Here is a 22,486-nt window from a genome sequence, read left to right as displayed (position 1 = left end):
ACAAAACAAAAGAAAACAAAACAAAAACAAAAAAAAACTCTGTAATGGCCTATATGGGAAAAGAATCTAAAAAAAAGGGGATACACGTATATGTATAACTGCTTCACTTTGCTGGACACCTGAAACTAACACAACATTGCAAATCAACTATATTCCAAAAAACATTTTTTTTTTAAATTACTGAGGACCAGGTTCTAGACAAGAGACACAGTGGTAAGCAAGAAGGCAGAGTCCCACCTCAAAGAACTTACATTCTGGAGGAGGGAGCCATGACAATAAAGACATAAAGGAATAAACAAGAATTTCTGGAACTGACGTGCTATGCAGAGGATAGAATAAGGCAATATGATAAGAAAATGCCTGGGGAGAGGGGTGGTCTCTGATGAGGCACATCTGATTTGCGACCTGAATGGGTGAGAAGAAGGCAGTCACAGGAAGAGCCTGGTAAAAAGGGAAACGGTGGAGGGAGACAAGATTGGAAAAAATCACATAAAGCCTTTGTAGGCCTTGGAAAGGAGTTTGGATTTTATTCTGATCAGGAAAAATTTTACGGGAGTAGCTATTTGAGAGGTGCCGCTGGGAAGGAGGGTGGGGTGGAAGTATTCGGAGCAGAGGAAACAGTGTGGCATATGGAACATGACCAAACATGGAGTACACCAGAGGTTCAGCTAGGGGGAAACCAGATGGTGGGGGCCTATGTGCTGTGCAAAGTAATCTGTACTTCATCTTATAGCTCAGTGGTACTTAATATTATGAAGATCTGTTTATAACAACGGAAGGAAGGAAGGAAGGAAGGAAAGGAAGGGAGGAGGGAGGGAAGGAAGGCGGGGAGGGAGGGGAACCTCTACTACATGATAATTGTATTTATTCAGAAAACCAGATAATGAAAAGAGTACACTATAAATTACTTAATTTATTTGAAAACTCAAATGTAGGCAATACTTTTGAGAGACAGTATTATCTACTCAGTCTACAAATAACCACAGGTCACAAAAGCCCACTGCTATAACTCCTGGCCACCCTTAGGGTTCTAGGTTATAGGATGAAGCACTGCTAAAGGCGATAAGGAGCAAACATTCCTCCCAGCTCTGTGAAGAATCGCTTGGGAAGGACTGAGCCTAGACTGACTAGTTACGAAACCAGTCAGGTAACTTATTCAGTGGTCCATGAGGGAGCACTAATGGGGGCCTGAACTAAGACAGTGGGGTGAAATATTTAGGGGGTGAAAATGGAAAGGATTTAGTGAACAACTGGATGTGAACAGTGAAGGAAAGGTAAGTCCAGGATGATGCCAATGTTCTGGCCTGGGTTCAAGAGTGGCTCATTAAACAAGACAAGGAATAGTAAAAGAGCAGATTTGCAGAGGACGACAGTGCGTAACAATATTTACATGAACTGTCCAATGAGATACCCAGATCTGGAGCTGTGATGCAGGAGCCTGTGATGCAGGTGTAAGTTTGGGACTCATCAACAAGGAGATGGTAATGAAAGCACAGAGCATGAATAAAATTGACCAGGAATAATATGTAAAATGGGACGATAAAAGAAGCAAGGAAACTTAGGGATATTCAAAGGAGCATATAGAGGAAGGGAAAAAAAACAACGTGTGAACACAAATGAGAAGTTGGAAGGAGAAATGAGAATCAGGAGATAGTAAGTGTCATGGTAGGCAAATGAAGAGAGAAGTCAACAATATCAAATCTGGTGGAAGAAGAATTGAGATAACGACTTGCCAAGAAATTCAATTCATTCATTCATTCAATACATACATAAAAATCACCTACTGTGTGTCAAGCATTGATGTAGACACAGGAGACAGCAATGAATAAAAAAAAAGTCCTCCCCTTCTTGGATTTTACATCCTACCAGAGGGAGATAAACTAATCAAATATATACATAATATTTTAGGGAGAGGAGAGGTGCGGACAAGAGAGGGTGCTGGCCAAGAAATGCCTTTCTGACAAGATCTCTCAGTTCACATCTGTAGGAGTGAGGGAGACAGCATGAAATACTTGGGCGGAAGAGTATCCAAGGCAGCAAGAACAGCAAATGCAAAGATGCTGAGACAGGAGCATGCTCGGTGTGATCAAGGAACAGCAAAATGGCCCGTGTGCCTGAAGCACCCTAAGCTAGGGGAGAAGAAGCAGATGAGGTCAGACAGTTTAGCCAGGATCAGGCCTGTGGGACCTTGAGGGCTACTTAAGACCTTTGGATTTTATTCTGAATGAGATGGGAAACCCTTGGAAGGTTTTGAGCAGGGGTTAAGATGTAAACTGATTTTCTTATATACATTTTTAAAGGGTCACCTGGGCTGCTATATGAGAGTAGACTGAAGGGAGGAAAGGGTGGGAACGGGAAGACCAATTATAAGGCTACTTTAAGATGAACATGGCTTCGGGACTTCCCTGGTGGCGCAGTGGTTAAGAATCCACATGCCAATGCAGGGGACACGGGTTCGATCCCTGGTCCAGGAAGATCACACATGCCACGGAGCAACTCAGCCCGTGAGCCACAACTACTGAAGCCCGCACTCCTAGAGCCCGCGCTCCACAACAAGAGAAGCCATCGCAATGAGAAGCCCACGCACCGCAACGAAGAGCAGCCCCTGCTCGCCGCAACTAGAGAAAGACTGTGTGCAGCAACGAAGATCCAATGCAGCCAAAAGTAAATTAAAAAAAAGATGAACATGGCTTGGACCAGGGTAGCAGCATCAGAGGTGATAAGAAATAGTTAGATTCTGCATGTTTTAAAGGTACAGCTGCCAGGATTTCCTGACAATTGGGATGCATGGTAGAGTGAAAGAGAGAAGTCTTAAAAATGACTCCAAGGTTTTTGGTTTGAGCAACTGGAAGAACTTAATAGGCATTTACTGGGATGGGAATGAATGTCAGAGGAACAACTGAGATGCCTATTTTATATATATATATATATATATATATATATGTATATCTCCACGTGGAAATGTGAGTAGGATATTGTGAATTGGAGGCTTAAGTTTTCTATTTTTAAAACTGCTTTTAGATGCTTTTAAATGCTTTTTAACATTTGTTTTTGCTCCTTTTTGGAAGAATATAATTAAGAATTGCACTTATATTCTTAGAAATATTGAGGTAAACATTTATTATTTAGGTTCATTCACTTCTGGACAAATCAGCTATAGAAGTGCCACTATTACCCTTTCTAAGGTAACAATGTAACACTAGGTCACAATTATCTATCATATCTCAGATTTCTGTCAAACATTTTTCTTTACGGATGTCAAAACAGTCTATGAAAACAAGATAACTAAGTTAAAGTAACTATGTTGGAGAGATTCAAGGATGTGCTCTATAAATTACTATATGAATACTCTTTCTTTCTTCATTTTCCTTTTCTTTCTTTCCCTGATAGCTGTAGTGCAAGGAGAAAGAGGCCAGAACTTGGAGTGAGAAATGCGTGGTTTTGATTTCTAGTTGCATAATCTTGGAAAATCATAAAATCTCTATGAGCTTCTGATTGATCATCTGCAAAACTGACAAGGATGATGCCTGCCCCATGGGTTAGTAATAGTAATAATAGCTAACACTTATTGAGCCTTTACTATGTGCTAGGTGCTTTTCTAAGTACCTTTACATATATAATCACATTATAATGTATAATGTAATCCTCACAACTCTAAGAGGTATTATTATCTTCACTGTCATGATGAAGTGAGGCACAATGAGGTTAAGTAATTGCTCTAAAGCAAACAGGAAATGAGTGACAGAAACAAAATTTAAGTCTTGTCAGTGTGCATAATAGTGATTTACAGTTTATAAAACATGTTCATATTTTGTTTTTTTGTGTTTTTTTTAATTAATTTATTTATTTATATTTATTTTTGGCTGTGTTGGGTCTTCGTTTCTGTGCAAGGGCTTTCTCCAGTGGCGGAGAGCGGGGGCCACTCTTCATCGCGATGCGTGGGCCTCTCACTGTCGCGGCCTCTCCCGTTGCGGAGCACAGGCTCCAGACGCGCAGGCTCAGTAGTTGTGGCTCACGGGCTTAGTTGCTCCGCGGCATGTGGGATCTTCCCAGACCAGGGCTCGAACCCGTGTCCCCTGCATTGGCAGGCAGACTCTCAACCACTGCGCCACCAGGGAAGCCCCATATTTTGTTTTTAAAGGTAGGTACAGCACAGTATTAGAATGATCAATGTGAAACAGGTCCAAAACAGTCAAATATCATCAATTTCACATGGTTCAACCAAAACTATTATGCTATAGCCACTTAAAAAAATGAAACATGAAAATGTTTTTTAACTGTAAAGCACAATGGAAGGTATCATTTTTAAGCAACAATAAATAGAACCACACTAAGAATTAACACAATTGTGAAAATGAAAGTAGTATGAAAGGGAACAGACAGTAAATACAGGAATCTGTTCAAATTACACACCACTCAATGATGGATAGTCAATGTGAAGTCCGTTATATATCCAGCCCAGGTTTCCATTTGCAGCCTTGGTGTTTTTGAGGATTAATCTTCTGAAAGATATGGAGACAATCTCAAGCAGACATCACCTTCCCCATGGCACTCATTACCCCCCGATGTAATATTTATTTACCTTTTTAGATAGTAAGTAAGCTCATGGGGGCAAAGATTTTTCTGTTTTATTCAATGCTTTATCCCACCACCTAGAACTGTTCAAGGCTCACAATAATCACTCAAATTTGTTTATTGAATGAGTGAGAAATTAGAACTTTCTAAGCTGGACAATAACATATGAAATACATTTTAAGACAAAGAGTACTCAGAGATTTTGTAACGTAAACAACAACAATAAATAAACCTTTCTAAATAGTATAATAATGGTCCCTACCATAAACACTTCAGAAAGTGTCAGACATCTAAATTTGAATAGTACCTATTCAAAAATTAAAATCCCTATATTTACTTTGTGAGTAAATTAAAACAAAGTATATCTTGAATTACTTCCAAAATTAAAATTAGAATAGCAAATAATCAAAGTTTCAGGCATAGTAGTAAGAAGGAAAAATTATCTTAGAATCCTGACAAGGAAAGGAAGTTAGAGAAAAGTAAAAAAGCACATGTGTTTCAAGAATAAAATTTACAAAGTGGTTGAATATAAAATTAAAATTCCTTAAAACTGGGAATAACATTTCCATTTTTGAATTTGTTTAACCTGTACAAGATTTCCCTAAACTTAAAAGGGGGAGGAAGAAATGCTATCCTAAGTTTCTAATGAAATATAAGCTGCTTAAATAACATTTACACTATATTTCCTGTTCAAAAAAAAAAAAAAATCACCAAAATTTTTCCATGACTATGGAAATGTTGCATCCATTTAGAATAAGTTATTTGAAAAATTACAGAGCACTACATAAAGAAAAAATAATAATCATCCTATAAGAATAAAAAACATTTTCCTCACTACCAATTTCTCAGTGTGATTGTTGATAAAATTCTAAAAATCAGAAGGGGAAAAGGGACCATCAAATGTAATTTACCACAAATATTTATCAGCAGCCACTTAGTCCTGACCACAACAGACGTCCTGCAGCTAGCTGGCTGTCAAACCACCAAAAGCTGCTTGTCATCCACCTTCCTGGCGCTTAGAACTAAGCTCACTTGGGTCAAAACAAGTCAACTACCTTTCTCATCAGTAGTAATATACTGGAATAAAAGTATAATTCTGTCTGCCAAGATTCTGTTCTTAAGAATAGTCTTGTAACTATTAAAAGGGGACATTAAATTAGAGCTATTGAAAAGGGTTATCTGCATCTGTAGCTTGACTGGGATAATACTTCTGAGGTCTTGATGTGTAATCAAACCAGAGGAAAGAGAAGTCACTGGAAAAATCAACAAATATCATTACCCCCAAAAAGAGTGAATAAAGAGTAAACTATCGAAAAAAATGCATATGCCAGTAGTAATATGTAAATAAAAGTAGGTTCATACTTTAGAATAGATTCCATGTATTGTGCAACAAGGAATATTCACACTGACTGAGTATAGTTACAAATCATTAGTCAGAGAAATATTACATAAGTATTAAAGGATGAAGTAGACTGATGTGTACTGACACAGAAAATGTCCACAATATACAGCTGTAAACTGGGGAGAAACCCAACAAAACAAAACACCCCAGGTTATAAAATATGCTAGAATAAGTGTGGTCTCATTAAAATAAACAAACAAACAAACAAATAAATTACAGATATGGCTATGGAAAAACAAAAGAATCTAGAAAGGTATACTGAAACTGTTAAGAATGCTTTTCTTCTGTGCATAATGGAATTATGAAGACTTCTTGTTTTACAGATTTTTTTTCTCCCTTTAAAACAATAAGCATGTAGTTACTTTTATAATGAGGGGACTGGAGGGGTGGTTAATCCCAGATCTGGGAAAGAAAAGACAAATAGTATAATAAGCCCCTCTACCCCTTCACCAAATGAAAAATCTGAGGGTGACCTCTAAGCTCATGGAATCAGAGAGACTCATATAAAGACCATCAAAGCTGCCCAATGTCCTCTGGGTACTCTTTCTTTAAAAAGAATCCTACGTAGAACCTCAAAATATAAGATAAAAGTGGAACACTTCTTATTGAAGGAGCTGGGGAATGCTGACAGCTATAGGCGTTCATCCCCCTCACCTCCTGCAATACCCTCTGAGACTCAGGACTCCACAGAGCACAAGTGGAAACTCCCTAATTAATGCAAGTCTTCCATCATGCAGTTGGGAAACTGAGACACAAGAATTAGCCTCCTATTAAGATATCTGCCTAACAGACAGGCTCCAGGGTTATTTTATATACTAGGCATTATAGACACAGTCCTTGGGGCCTGCAAACTTTTCAAATACATACAGAAAAGTTTAGAGAAAGCTGAAAACACACAAGAACTGGCTCCAAAATACCAAAAGAATGAATAATCAAAATTAATAAATGTCCAAAAAAAGAAAAAGAAGAAAAATAGATATAAAGCTTCTTTATATGTTCAACATGAAAGCACACTACAGCTCCCTAGTGGCTCTGCAACTGTACATGTTTTTCTATTATCTGAGGTTCCTGTTTAGCTATACATATCCATCAAAGTAACACAAGCTGGCATCTGCCACTGAGAAAAAGAAGTGGGAAAAAAAGCAATAATGGAGAGACATTGTTTTGGAAACTGCAAAGAGACAGAAAAGATATGTTAATCAAATAGGTGGATAACTAGAGATTCAAGGGATAATGAAGTCTGTCCTCGGAGGGTAAAATCAAATTCCAAAAAACTCAAGCAGCTAAAATAATGAGCAAAATATCACAGGATAAATTTTAATAAACATAAACATAATATTCTAAACTTTGGCTTAAAAAAACCCATTGCAGAAGAACATAGGATGGTGAAGACTGTGTCATCACAAGAAAAAACAAAACAAACAAAAACTCAAGGGGTGCTGGAAATAATATGGAAATAGTATGGAAATAAGCACCATGCCAAGCATCATACGTAAAATATGGATAATGAAAGCATCAACCTGATCACACTTGTATTTACTGCTTGGCACTACACTTTTTTTTTTGAGTAAAATGTTTTTTATTCTTATCTGTTGATTAGAAGAAAATGAATAGTAATTTTAATATGGGTGTGAAAGGATACTCTACCTGCACTTTACCCTCCCTTCCCTTACTACTCAATATTCACCACTGTCTCTAGGTCAGGAATTATATTCTTTTTGGGATTATGTTTTTAAATTGTCATTTTGGGAGCATTTATATTACCTCAAGACCCAACTTAAGAACTAGACATTTCCTGTTGTCATTGTACTTTTTAAAGCCATAGATTATATTTCACTGGGACTGTGAAAAAGCCAGTATTATAAAGAATAGTTAGAAAAATATATATGTCTAAACCTAGAAAAGAAAGGGCTTTAGGAAAATGACCTCTTATTAAATATTAAAGAATTATTATGAGGAATTATAAATATCATGTGGCCCCAATAAGAACAAATAGCCAAGAAGTTAGGGTAGACAGGGCAGAATTGTGGCCAATATAGATCATTCTTCTAACAGGGGTGTGAAAACAGCAGGTTGCCAGGAAGCAGTGAGCTCTCCCATCAATAGGTATCTTCATGCAAAGCAAAGACAACCACCTGGGGGCATGGGAGAGGTGGGCTTTACACATATACTAACAAGCCAGCATGCAGAAAGTAAGGGAGCAAAAAACAAAACAAAACAATACAACTCTAAGATTCTGCACCAGGAGATTTTGAACAACGGGGTCCACAAATGTGTATCAGGAAGACTGTCAGGTGAACTGGATACATACCCCAAAGAAGATTTGATACAGTTCTTGACTTTCATCTACTGAGAGAGTATAATCTATTGACACATAATTTTGCTGCAGTTTGGGGAATGTACAAATGTACACACAAACAGAATTACACAGATACTATAAAACAAGCTTTAACTAAAGGTTTTGTCCTCTTTGAGAACTGTAACAGCAGAAACTGAAAGGTCTTCCTAGAGAAATGTAGGGAAAAAAACAAAACTCTTCTGCTAGCATAGACTTAAACCATTTTAAATCAGTTTCCTTATTTTTAAATTATAAAGCAAAGAAGGTTTTATTAATGTACTGCTCCTCTAATCCCATCTTGGAAGATCTGTACAGTGAAGCTAATCATGCAACAACTTTACTAAATGCTGCAATCGTAACCATCCATAACATGGTTATGGGAAAGGGTTTTAGTTTTGTCTTATTTGCCTTTTATATCAGTACACTAACTACCAAATGTAAAATAGATAGCTAGTGGGAAGCAGCCGCACAGGGAGATCAGCTCTGTGCTTTGTGACCACCTAGAGGAGTGGGATAGGGAGGGAGGGAGGCGCAAGAGGGAGGGGATATGGGGATATATCTATACATATAGCTGATTCACTTTGTTATACAGCAGCAACTAACACAACAATGTAAAACAATTATACTCCAATAAAGATGTTAAAATAAATAAATAAATAAAAATAAATCACTACACTATTCTAACAAGCATAGCTCTCTCATTCCCCAGGCCAAAGCAAGGAGAAGCAGTAAGGAAGAATAAAGAGTAAGAACAATAAGGGAGAACAAATAAAACAAATAAATAAAAGAAAAAGCAGACAAGAACAAAGTGCAAACAGCTGGTATTATTTATGAAGGGACAACCAGTCCTAAGACCTCAATTGCTTGTAAGGGCATCATCCTATCATAGGACAGGCATTCATTCCTTTACATACCTGACAAATGTGCTTTTGAAAAAGCATAAGCAATGTAAAAATACATATGTCAGTCACTTTGGAAGACAGTTTGGCAGTTTCTTACAAAACCAAACATACTTTTACTATATGATCCAACACACTCATTGGTATTTAGCCAAATAAGCTGAAAACTTATGTACATGCAAAAACCTGCACACGAATGTTTATACCAGCTTTATTCATAACTGCCAAAACTTGGAAGCAATCAAGATGTCCTTCAATAGGTGAATGGATAAACAAAATGTGGTATATCCATACAATGGAATATTATTCAGCACTAAAAGGAAATGAGCTATCAAGCCATGAAAAGACAGGGAGGAACCTTAAATGCATATTACTAAGTGAAAGAAGCCAATATGAAAATGAAAAGGCTACATATTCTGATTCCAACTATATGAAATTCTGGAAAGGGCAAAACTATGGAGACAAGAAAAAGCAGTGATTGCCAGGACTGGGGGTGGAGATGGGGGAAATGAATAGGCAGAGCACAGAGGACTTTTAGGGCAGTGCCAATACTCTTCATGATATAATGATGGATATGTCATTATATTAATACATTTGTCCAAATCAACAGAAATATACAACACCAAGAGTAAACCCTAAAATAAACTACAGGCTTTGGGTGATTATGATGCGTTAATGTAGGTTTATCCTTTGTATATAGGAAATCTCTGTACCTCACTCTCAATTTGTTGTAAATCTAAAACTGCTCTTGGAAAATGAAGTCTTAAAAAAATGAAAAAGAAGCCTACAATGACTATTTGTGTGCCGTTTACACCAAAATACTAGGTACTGATTATAATTTTATCTTTTCTTGGCAAATAAATGTCATGGTGGAAAGCACTGATTACTGAACAGTTCTGAATTTCTTTTGACCTAAGTGCCTCTGAACTCCTGTGCACTTTTAGTTAGACCTTTATTAGCATACCATTCCACTGGGAGGAAGGGAACAGGAACAGCATGACACAAAATTTGAGACAAATGCCATCACAGGCTACTGCTGGCAAACATTAGCTCCATCAAATTATTATTTAAAGTGAAGAAGGAAAAGTCATAGGCATTTCTCTCACCAGGGACAGTGTTAGGAAAGCTCCACCAGCAACAGTCTCTTCATTAGATGAAGTTGACCCACCCCCGATTTCTTCAGTCTTTCCCCACCACCATGCATCCTATACATTCAAATGTATTCAACAGTATATAACTATTATTAACTATACATTATGTATATTATATATAAATTATATATTTACATTTATATGTAAATTGTAAAATATATATACCATAACATTATATAACTATAAAGCTATTCAGCATTATCTAACTACAGGTTATGATGATTTAGTTTGGAGGAGTTCCTGACTACACCTGAAAATCCCTGTACCCCACCTCTACCATGGAACATTGGTGTTTGACATATGTATTTTTCCCATTAATATATTTTATTTTTAGAGCAGTTTTAGGTTTATAGAAAGCTGAAGCAGAAAGTACAGTGAGTTCCCATATAACCCCTTCACCACTTCTCCCTCTCCTATTAACATCCTGCTTTTAGAGTGGTAAATTTGTTGCAGTTGATGAACCAATATTAACTAAAGGCCATAGTTTACATTAGAGTCCACTCTTTATGTTATACAGTCTATGGGTTTTGACAGGTGTATTATGACGTACCCTCCATTTGAGTATCATACAGAATGGTTTTACTGCCCCCAAAACCCCGTGCTCCCTCTCTCCCTTCTCCCAAACCCTGGCAACCACTGATCCTTCCACTATCTCCACAGTTTTGCGTTTCCCAGAACTTCATAAAGCTGGAATCATACACTATGTAGCCTTTTATGGTTGGCTTCTTTCATTTAGTAATATGCATTTAAGATTCCTCCACGTCTTTTCATGGCTTGATAGCTAACTTCTTTTTAGTGCTAAATAATACCCCATTGTATGGAGGTACCAGTTATGAATTCTTTCTTTCATGGATCATGGCTTTGGTATTGTATCTAAAAAGTCATCACCATACTCAAGGTCATCTAAGTTTTCTCCTATGTTATCTTCTAAGAGTTTTATAGTTTTATGTCTTACACTTAGGTCTGTGATCTATTTTGAGTTAATTTTTATAAAGGGTATGAAGTCTGTGTCTACATTGATTTTTTGGCCGGTAGATATCCAGTTGGTTCCAGCACCATTTGTTGAAGACACTATCTTTGCTCCATTGTATTGCCTTTGCTCCTTTGTCAAAGATCAGCTGACTATATTTATGGGGATCTATTTCTGGGCTCTCTATTCTGTTTCATTGATCTGTTTGTCTATTCTTTTACCAATACCACACTGCCTTGATTACTGTAGCTTTATAGTGAGTCTTGAAGTCAAGGAGTGTCAGTCCTCCAACTTTGTTTTTCTTTAATACTGTATTAGCCATTCTGGGTCTTTTGCCTCTCCATATAAACTTTAGAATCAGTTTGTTGATAACCATAAAATAACTTGCTGGGATCTTAATTGGGACTGCACTGAATCTTCAGATTAAGTTGGGAAGAACTGACATCTTAATACAATTGAGTCTTCCGATCCATGAATATGGGATATCTATTTTAGTTCTTCTTTGATTTCTTTCATCTGAGCTTTGTAGTTTTCCTCATATAGATCTTGTACATATATTAAATGCATACCTAAATATTTCATCTTTTTCATTTTTAATCAAAAAGTTAAAACCAAAAAAGTACTTAATGTTTAAAGAGATAAGCATCAAAATCTGATAATTTTGTTTACTAGAAAAATCTCTCAGATAAGTTTAAAAACATGTTAAACAATACTACCTAACTCTTCCCAGATATCACTTACACAGTGTTTCCATACTAAGAAATATGCCATCAGTATTCGATATAGATAGTAAATTTACTAGGTATATGTGGAATACCTGGTATACGTGGAATACCTAATATGGAAAGCTCATTTTCTTTTCTTTTTCAACTAAAATACGATTACAGCCCTTATGTGGCTGTTTTGCAATTTTATGTAATCCATAAAACTGTGTCCCATTCATATTAAAAGGTACCCAGAAAATACATAAACTTAAGTGGGAGGGGGGGGAATCAAAGGAAAAAAAATTAACTGTGGTATCTCTGGATGGCAGAGCTACAAATTTTTTCATCTTCATATTTTCTTTTATTTTCAAACTTCTCTACAAAGATCATATATTACTTTCACACTCCATTAAATCAAATATTATATAGCATGTAAAATGAGTAAACTATAACTACATGCCTCAATAAAGATTAATCTCAGGCTTCCTTGGTGGCGCAGTGGTTGAGAGTCCGCCTGTCGATGCAGGGGACACGGGTTTGTGCCCCGGTCCGGGAGGATCCCACATGCTGCGGAGCGGCTGGGCCCGTGAGCCATGGCCGCTGGGCCTGCGCGTCCCGAGCCTGTGCTCCACAGTGGGAGAGGCCACAACAGTGAGAGGCCCGCGTACCGCAAAAAACAAAAAAACAAAACAACAAAAAAAATAAAGATTAATCTCATATAACTTTAAAAACATACGAAACAATATGATATCTTTCCTATGGATACAACACATAAAGGTATAGTTTTTCTGTTTTTGTTTTTTGATACAGGGGAAAGGTAAACATCAAATTCAGAATAATGGTTACAGCTGGGAAGGGAAAGGATGAGGAAGGAATGCCCAGGAGGCATTATTATCTGTGATTTTTTTTAAGTTGGGTAGAAGATACAGGGTATTCATTATATTGTTCTATATCCTTATTTATGCCTGAAGTATTTAACAAACTTTTAAAGGTAGCAGCTATAGAAGTCATACCAAAGTAGTAGTACTTAACCCTAATCTCCTCAAACTACTTAACTAGGATATGGTACTAGAGGAATAATAGATACAAATATATCTTCCATAAAGGATAAAATTCTTTGAAAAATTTAAAGTAGGAGTCCTGAAAGTGGGTTTTCATGTGTATATTTACAAGCAAATAACAATCTGAAATCTATATTCCATAAAATATCTGCAGCAACCATTCCAATCTGTGCCTTGCACACAGAGTTCAAAATTAAATCTGCTCAGGAAATGTAATAGATAAATTATTTTTAATTTGACCTTATTTTACATTTCCACTTACAACTCTGTTTGAAAGCAGACATTTTACTTTGGTCAGTTTTAAAACAGTATTTAGTCTTTTAAGGATGTCATAAAAATAACCTTATTTTTATGACATCCTTAAAAGGTGACTGGTATTTTCCAGTTTGATTTTAAATGGTTTCTAACCAGGACATGGCACCTATGACAAGAAGCACAAGTGGCTCTCACATAGTAACACACCCCTGTACTAGCTGAATCCTCTCATGCTGTTACATAGGTATGATGATGACCAAAGTTTAGGTAATGCCTACCCTACCCAACTTTTTGGGAGTATCCATTGTAAATTGAAGTAATGACCTTCAGGGACAAAAGGTAAATTCACAAGATGTTTGAAGGAACTTCTTAAAGTAGACTCAGTAACTTTTAACATGAAACAAAAAAACTGTGTGGTTTTGATTGTTAGAAATGCCTTAACTTATCTGTTACAATCTTTACTTGAAATAGGAGTAAAAAGTTTTTTAAAAGTTGGGATTGGGGGTGGGAGTAGTGGAAGGCCTGGGATGGTTTAGAACTAATACTGTTCCTTCCCATTTCCACCCCCAATTTACTACCCATTCCTACATCCTAGCCCTAAACTAGAAATAGACTGTAACAAACAAATCACTTGAAAACAAGAGGAGGAGTATTATTTAACAAAATTTGAGATTATCAAAATGTAGCTAGATGAACTGAGGCTTACACACTAAAAGAGGGTATATCACACCATCTTATCACCCAATTTCTTGCCCCAAAAATACATAGTAGGGTATTAACAGGACAGGTTTCCTTAAAGAGGAAAATGACTACCTGGGTCTGCAGTTTATATAGACCCAGGACTTTTAGTCACTATTCTTCAAAAAAAGTGATTTGTTTTTAACATTCACTGTCAGTAACTCTTTTTGAAAAGACTTTACTAGATTAAGCACAACCCACGACCTACTGAAATTTAAATGAGATGTTTGCTTTTCAGATAAGATCCATCTTACTTGAGGATCCTCTCTTAGACCGCTACAAATTAAAGGACCCAAAAAGTAGAGGACTCATTAACAGAAACCTAACAAGGCTGAAATCGCTGGCTGTGTAGGAACTTGTACATGTGTATCCTTTTCCTGTGCATTCCTGAAATCAGTTAGTTCTAATTTCAACATCACCTTATTTGTAGTTATTTCATCATTTGCATTTACCAAGTATATTATCATCCACATTCCATTAGCTCAACTTATTCTCACCAATGTCTGTGGGAAAGCTGCCTCATCAAGATTGCTTGGATGGATGTAGGCTGCTACATAATTTTACTCACCAAGTTTTGTCCTGTTTAAATGTCATCAAATCACATTCATAAAACAAATATATATTGAGCACCTTTTCTGTGAAAAATCCTGGATCAGAAACTGAAGGGGGATATGTGGGGTGATTAGTCTAACCCACAAATAGCTTACAGCAGCAGTTCTCAAAGTGAACCTTATAACCCTGGGAATCCCTGTGATTTCTTCAAGGGATCAGTGAGGTCAAAACTATTTTCATAATAACTAAGACATTCTTTGCCTTTTTTCACTGTACTTATATTTGCACTTAGAATGCAAAAGCAATGGTAGGGTAAAACTACTGGCATCTTAGCACAATTAATTAAAGGCAATGGCACCAAACTGTACTAGTCATCATTATATTCTTCACCTTCATGTATTCACAGTAAAAGGAAAGAGTCAATTTCATAATTTAAGAATGTGCTGATGAAAGAGTAAAAATTATTAATTTTATTAAATCTTCACCCTTGAATTCATGTCTTTTTACTATTCTGTGTAATCAAATGGAAAGTATACATACAGCACTTCTGCATTCGGAAGTGTGATGGCTATTTCAAAAAGCACATAAACCATGCTTTGAGTCGCAAACTGAATTACCCACATTTTCCCCCAAGGAATACCATTTTTACTTGAAAGAGTAGCTGACAAACTGTATGGCTATTCAGACCTGGGTAACTGATAGTTATTTTCTCAAAAATTAACAAAGTGAGCCTATCACTTCAAGGAAAACAACTGAGAGCATTTGTTGTCAATGATAAAACTGGGTACTTCAAGTGATAATTAGAATTTTGGAAAACTTGTATCTGCCACAGTGAGCTTGATAGCCTTCCATTCTTAAAAGTCTTTTCTAAAAAAAAAAAGTCTTTTCTGATGAGATCAGTGGTAGTGTTAATGAATGTGATTTTTGTGTCAACATTTAGAAGATCTGCATAACTCAGTAAACTAATATTTTCCAAATGATCAATGTATGATGTTACAAAATTATGCATGGATTAAAAGATCCATTCAAAGTGCATGATAAACCAATAGATTTTAACATAACAAAGCACAGATATGGTTTCAGATTCCACATTGCAATTCACCTTTAAGAAATTAACACTGCTGAGTTTTCATGTAATATCAAAGAATATCATCCACAGTAATCTAAAAAGGTTCTTAAAATACTCTTCCCTTTTCCAAACAGATCTTCTTATACTTTAACCAAAGCTGTAACATACTGCAGCAGACTGAGTGCAAAAGCAGATAGGAGTATCCAGCTGTCTTCTAACAAGCCAGACACTAAAGAGATTTGCAAAAACTGTAAAACAATATCACTCTTCTCACTAAATTGTTTTTGTTTCAGAAAATATAGTTTTTTGTTTTGTTTTGTTTTGTTGCGGTACGCGGGCCTCTCACTGTTGGGGCCCCTCCCATTGCGGAGCACAGGCTCCGGACGCGCAGGCCCAGCGGCCATGGCTCACGGGCCTAGCCGCTCCGTGGCATGTGGGATCTTCCCGGACTGGGGCACGAACCCGTGTCCCCTGCATCGGCAGGCGGACTCTCAACCACCGCGCCACCAGGGAAGCCCGGAAAATATAGTTATTTTTAATTAAAATGTTTCATTAACTTTAACATGTAGTGGGTATATTATTTTAAAATTAATAAACATTTTTAAAATTTCTCAGTTTTAATTCCTAATACAGTAAGTATCAAAAGTTATAACCCATATTAACAAAAGCTCTTGAGTCCTCAATGACTATTAAGAAGGGTCCTGAAACCAAAGATTAAGAACCACTGGCCTGGGACTTCCCTGGTGGTCAGTAGGTAAGACTCTGCACTCCCAATGCAGGGGGCCTGGGTTTGATCCCTGGTCATGGAACTAGATCCCGCATGCATGCTGCAACTAAGAAGTCCATGTGCCACAACTAAGACCCGGCAGAGCCTAAATAAATAAATAAAATTTTTTTTTTTTTAAAAAAAGTACTGGCTTACACTGTAACAAAAAGGAGGAAAAAAAAACCCCCACATATAATAACCCAAGGTAGACTGTCCATCAACAGATGAATGGATAAAGAAGATGTGGTATATACATACAGGAACATTACTCAGCTATAAAAAAGAATGAAATAATGCCATTTGCAGTAACATGGATGGACCCAGAGATTATCATACTAAGTGAAGTAAGTTAGAGAAAGACAAATATCATATGATATCACTTATATGTGGAATCTAAAAAATGATACAAATGAACTTATTTACAAAAGATAAACAGACTCACAGACTTAGAAAACAAACTTATGGTTACCAAAGGGGAAAGGTGGGGGGAGGGATAAATTAGGAGGTGGGGATTAACATGTACACACTGTATATAAAATAGATAATCGACAAGGACCTACCATATAGCACAGGGAACTCTACTCAATACTCTGTAATAACCTATATGGGAAAAGAATGTGAAAAAGAATAGATATATGTATAACTAAATCACTTTGCTATACACCTGAAACTAGCATAGCATTGTTAATCACGCCCTATACTCCAATATAAAATAATAATTAAAAAAAGAGAAACATTGGCTTATACTTTAACAAAAGAGGGGGAAAAAAAAACCCCACAGATAATAACCCAAGGTAGAATGTTATGGCTACCATAGTCCTCTATTCTTGAATTTTCTAGCTCTTTTTAAACTACACCTATATTACCTACCTGGCTCTTGAAATAATTTATTTCGCCTTGCTGTCAATATAATCAAAATGAGTAATTCACTTAGCAAGCATGAAAAGGCCTCAGGCAACACCAGGATGATGTTTTAAACCAATTTCATGAGTTTTTCTTCAGTCATTTTCTAAATAAGTGGTCTGAATTAAAACTGGTTTTATTTCCCTGGTATAAACAGCCTATAAAGAGAATTCTTTCACAAAGAACTATATAATATACAACTCTCTTCGAAAGGCATCCCACACAATCAAATCAGTAATAGAAAGCTATGAAATTTGGTTCCCTGTCTCTCAACAATAGGGTAAAAAAACTAGAAATCCTACACTGGTGCTGAGGGTCAGGATACAAAACATGACATTCAAAAACAAACAAAAAAAACACTTTCTAGAGGACCATATGCACATAAGCAATCATTTGCGTTTTTTAAAAAGGACACACACACACACACACACACTTTTGCTTACCCTACCTTGAAGATTACACAAGAAAACTGATAGTGGTAGTTGTTTTGGGGGTGGGAAACTGTGGGAAACTCATTTTTCATTGAATTCCTTTTATATTGTTTGATCATTTAACAATGTGCATGTAATACTCTAAAATAACTATTTTAAAAACACCATTTCTACATCATCCATTTCTCCAGTGTTTTATCTCAAATGCAAATTCCAAATACTAGCAGATATGGAAATAATTAAATGCATATTTGTTAAATAAGCAATGGACACATATCTCATATACCTGATGGAAGTATCAAAAGCAACCCATCCATCAACCTGGAAGTGATCAGCCATTGATTACCTGAAAGGGTATCTAGTGATGCCATCCATCTGCCCAATATAATTGATATAGTTGCTACTTCAATGGTAACTCTCTTCCTTTTTATATTCACCCCAGCGTTTGTTTTAAGAAATGTTCTCTGAACAACACCAAAGTAGATAGTTTAAAGATTCCTTTAGGGAATTCCCTAGCGGTCCAGTGGTTAGGACTCTGCGCTTCCACTGCTAGGGGCCTGGGTTCGATCCCCGGTCAGGGAACTAAGATCCCATAAGCCATGCAGCACAGCCAAAAAAAAAAAAAAAGATTCCTTTAAACCATGCAGCAACATTAAATTCAGCATAAATTTTGCTCCCATTATGCACTAGGCACTATGATTTGATAATGTAACGCTTATAACATACAATGTAATGTGAAAATGTACACTTGGTTCTAAACACCTAACTACACAATAGAAGTTTAATAATTACACCAATGAAAAAGAAATGGGTTTTAATCAATTCTAAATTTAATGAGGTAATCTTATGATGTGGCTACAAATAAACATAATTCAAACTTGGACTACATTAATCATAGTGGCTATACACTGCCCCAAAAAACAGAAAAAAATGGACCCACTGTAGTTTGTACTTATCAGACCAGTTGCACTTGTGCTGGGTTCTAGGCCACGCTTGATATCTAGGGGCCCTGAGAAAGTGCAGTAGGGTGAGGGTAGTTTGATAATATGGAAGGCAACATGTAGAGTTAGTTACCATGTGTCAAGTACTTCACCTGAATTTTCCTTAAATCTCCTCATATCAATGATACAAGTATTATTATCCTTGTCTTAAAATTAAAGAGATTCAGGCTCAGAGAGATTAAGCAACATGCTCAAGGTTGCAAAATGCTAGGAGGTAGCATTATCAAGATTTAAACCCAGGAGCCCCTTTAGTGGGTTGAATGGCGGCTCCCAAAAAGATATGTCCACATCCTAACTCCTGGAAACTATGAATGTTATCTTATTCGGAAAAAGGTTCCTTCAGATGTAACTAAATTAAGGATTTTGAGATGAGGAGATCATCTGGGATTATCCAGGTTGGTACTAAATCCAATGACAAGTGTTCTTATGAGAGTGAGGCCAACAGAGATTACAGAAGAGTAGGAGACAGTGTGCCCATGAAGGCAGAGACTGCAGTGATGTAGCTACAAGTCAAGGAATGCCAGCAGCCACCAAAAGCTGTAAGAGGCAAACAACAGATTCTTTCTTAGTGCCTCCAGAGTGATTGTGGTCCTACAAACACCTGATTCCTGACGTTTGGCCTTCTGAATTATGAGAGAATAAATTTCTGTTGTTTTAAGGTACCAAGTTTACGGTAACTTGTTGTAGTAGCCCTAGGAAACTAACATAGCCCCCAAACTCTATCCTTCCGGCATATCTCATTACCTTTCCAAGAAGGTTTAAGGATCTCGGGATATTTAAACTAAAAGAGAGATGACTGAAAGGACTTTATTTAAAAAAAAACAAAACAAAAAAAACTATACTTATTTTTGGAAGTCCTAAAGAGCAAAAGTGAGACCAGTAGGTAAAAATTACAGGGAGAAACTTCAGTTGAAATTAAACTTTCTAACCATCTAAAAAAGTATTAAAGACCAAACCGAGTTTCAGTAGTTAGTACCCACCAAAATGATTTCCTATCACTGGATGTGTTCAAGAAGACTGATGACCATGTAACTTTGGGGAGCTGAGCTGGCTTAGATGACTTAGAATCTCTTCCCATTCCCAAGTTCCTAAAAATTATAAAATATTAGATGCTACCACAAAAATCTAATAATAAGATAAAATATTACAAGTGAATTTTGCAAGGTTTCTACTATCATGTATTCAAATAAATACTATTAGTTAGTTATGTGTCAGGCACTGTGCATGGTGATGGACACAAACATGATGTCTACTTTCATAAAGCTTACAATCTGGTGGGAGGGACAGACATATATCAAGTAATATATCAACAAATGTAAAATGACACGTATAGACATAAATGGTGAAGAAAAAGTATAAAAATAAGGGAAATGTGGTAAAACTTCCCTGAGGAAATGATGCTTGAGACTTGAATAAAATTTACAAGATTTTACCAGATAAAAGAGAGGAAAAAGCTTTCCAGGCAGAAGGAACAATAGGAAAGGTCTAATGGTTAGGGCAGCATGTTTGATAGAAAATGAGTCCAAAAGGTAAGTACAGCCACATTAAAGAGCTTTGTCTTCATCCTAAATGTGGGACATGATCAAACTTGTGTATTTAGAAAAGATCAATTAATTCTGCCTGCAATGAGGAGAATGGATTAGTGCTCAGCCAGAGTGGATGCAGGTGGACCAGTGATAGGTTATTTCAACAGTCCAGAAAAGAAACAATAGCAATCCAGACAAAAGTGATAATGGTGGAAATGAAGAGGATAATTTGAGCTTATTTAGAAAGTTAAACAGGATTTGACAATATGGAAAGACCAAGTTTCTGTTCTGAGAAAATAGATGAAACGGTGATACCCTTCACTGAGGTAAGAAAGAATGGAACAGGGCCAAGTTTGAAAAGGGAATCTCATTTTGGGATGAAGTGCATCTGAGGCATCTGAGAGGTGTCAATTAGGCCATTGGATATAAAGTTCTTAAACTCTGCTGGCAGGCCAAATCTGAGTATACATATTTACATGGAACAGCTGCATATTCTTTTACCTTTAAGGGAAAACAATTATTGTTATAAAATAATCATTATTCTTTAAAAAAAAGATAATTTCAAAACTGTGCTAGCCTAAAACACAAGAATCACTACCTTACCAAAGACCCTAAATTAATACTAACCAAAGATTACCTATTTAAAGGACATTAGATATATACCACTCATTTAGCTACAAAATGGATTTCTTCAGAATGAACACAATCCATCTTGGTGGATTCTCAAGTTAGGATTAGTGACTGCTCTCACATCTTTCAAACACAAAAACTGAAAAAAAAGTTTGAGGCAAAAAGTTTGTACTTTTTATTCCCAGATTGTCCACCTCTCCCTATGTCTGAAAGACACTGACTTAAGCATCTTAATTGTCAAGTATAAATGATAAAGTTTTTCTCCTGGAAAAGATTCTAATTTTCAAAGTAGAAGGGAAGAGAATAAACAAATCAGACTTTTTTTCTTCCAATACATACCTCCGCAGGCTTTGTATTATACTTAGATGGAAAATGACTAGACTACTTTAGATATTGTGATAACTAAGGAAATATTTACCCTAGATTTGTTTCCATGTTGTATAAACAAACAAACTAGCTACCAGAAAGATTAAAGACAGAACTAAATGAGTAGGCAAGAAAATTGGATTATATTACTAACTTTTCTAAAGAAAATCTACTGCACAAAATCTTTGAGAAAGAGCCAGTCTTCTTTTTTTTTTTTTTTTTTGCTGGCCTCTCCCATTGCGGAGCACAGGCTCCGGACGCACAGGCTCAGCGGCCATGGCTCACAGGCCCAGCCGCTCCGCGGCATGTGGGATCTTCCCGGACCGAGGCACGAACCCGTGTCCCCTGCATCGGCAGGCGGACTCTCAACCACTGCGCCACCGGGGAAGCCCAAGAGCCAATATTCTTTACATAAAACTAAAATTATATATATCACATACTTCACTGAGGCAGAGGATGAACTAGACTACATAGCATTTTATATTTATATATTTATATTTTACGTACATAAAATCTTTTGAACTCCCCACAAATAATGCTTTAAAAAAACAAACAAACAAGCTTTTTTAACACTCCTGTATTATATGACAGCTGTTACTAATATCAATTTGCTCTCAGTGGGAATATAACAACTCAGAAGGTCCCAGGGTAAGATAAAAGACTAATAATACTGAGACAAACTTGTTTGCTTTAGAAACTATCCTACAAATAGGCATCTTGGCTCATGAAGTGTGAGGGCAGAGTGGAGAAAAAGCAAGTTAATATGTGAATGAAACTGAGGTTAACCCAGGATTTAGCTCTCATTCTTCACTAAGTAAGCTTTCATAGGCAAGCCCTTCCGCCCTTACTCCAAGTTACCCTTACCTCAGCAAAACCACACAGAGCATGAAACAGAGAGTAAGCATTTCCTGGACTAATTTGTATTTGGATAGAAACTTTAATATCTTTTATATTTCATTAAAATGGATTTATAACTGCCCCATTAAGAATGTTTCAGGGCAAAAATAGACAAATCAAACACCCTTAGACATTTTTGGTTCAAGATAATATACAGAGTATTATTTTATATTATCATATACAGTATATCCATGCACAGTGTGTGTGTGTGCATGCAAGTACATACATGTACACTTAGGAAAATATCTAAAA

At 36.5% G+C, this 22,486-nt stretch overlaps 1 protein-coding gene across 4 annotated transcripts in view; it reads right to left on the bottom strand.

Annotated features, from left to right (window-relative positions):
• Positions 1-22,486, bottom strand: part of NRF1 (nuclear respiratory factor 1) — a 136,230-nt gene that overhangs the window by 104,974 nt on the left and 8,770 nt on the right. The window contains exons 1-2 of one of the 4 annotated variants that reach the window (XM_060020872.1): positions 17,041-21,347; positions 4,414-4,502 (exon numbers count right to left, since the gene is read on the bottom strand). The exons of the other annotated variants lie outside the window; for them this stretch is intronic. The gene's annotated coding sequence lies outside the window, so the exon portion shown is untranslated. Of the gene's footprint in view, positions 1-4,413; positions 4,503-17,040; positions 21,348-22,486 lie in introns of those variants that run through there. 4 annotated transcript variants of the gene reach the window in all.

Source organism: Delphinus delphis, chromosome 9 (assembly GCF_949987515.2).
Source record: "Delphinus delphis chromosome 9, mDelDel1.2, whole genome shotgun sequence".
NCBI lineage: Eukaryota > Metazoa > Chordata > Mammalia > Artiodactyla > Delphinidae > Delphinus > Delphinus delphis.
The sequence above is the reverse complement of the archived record's forward strand: the minus strand, read 5'-3'. Positions and strand labels throughout refer to the sequence as shown.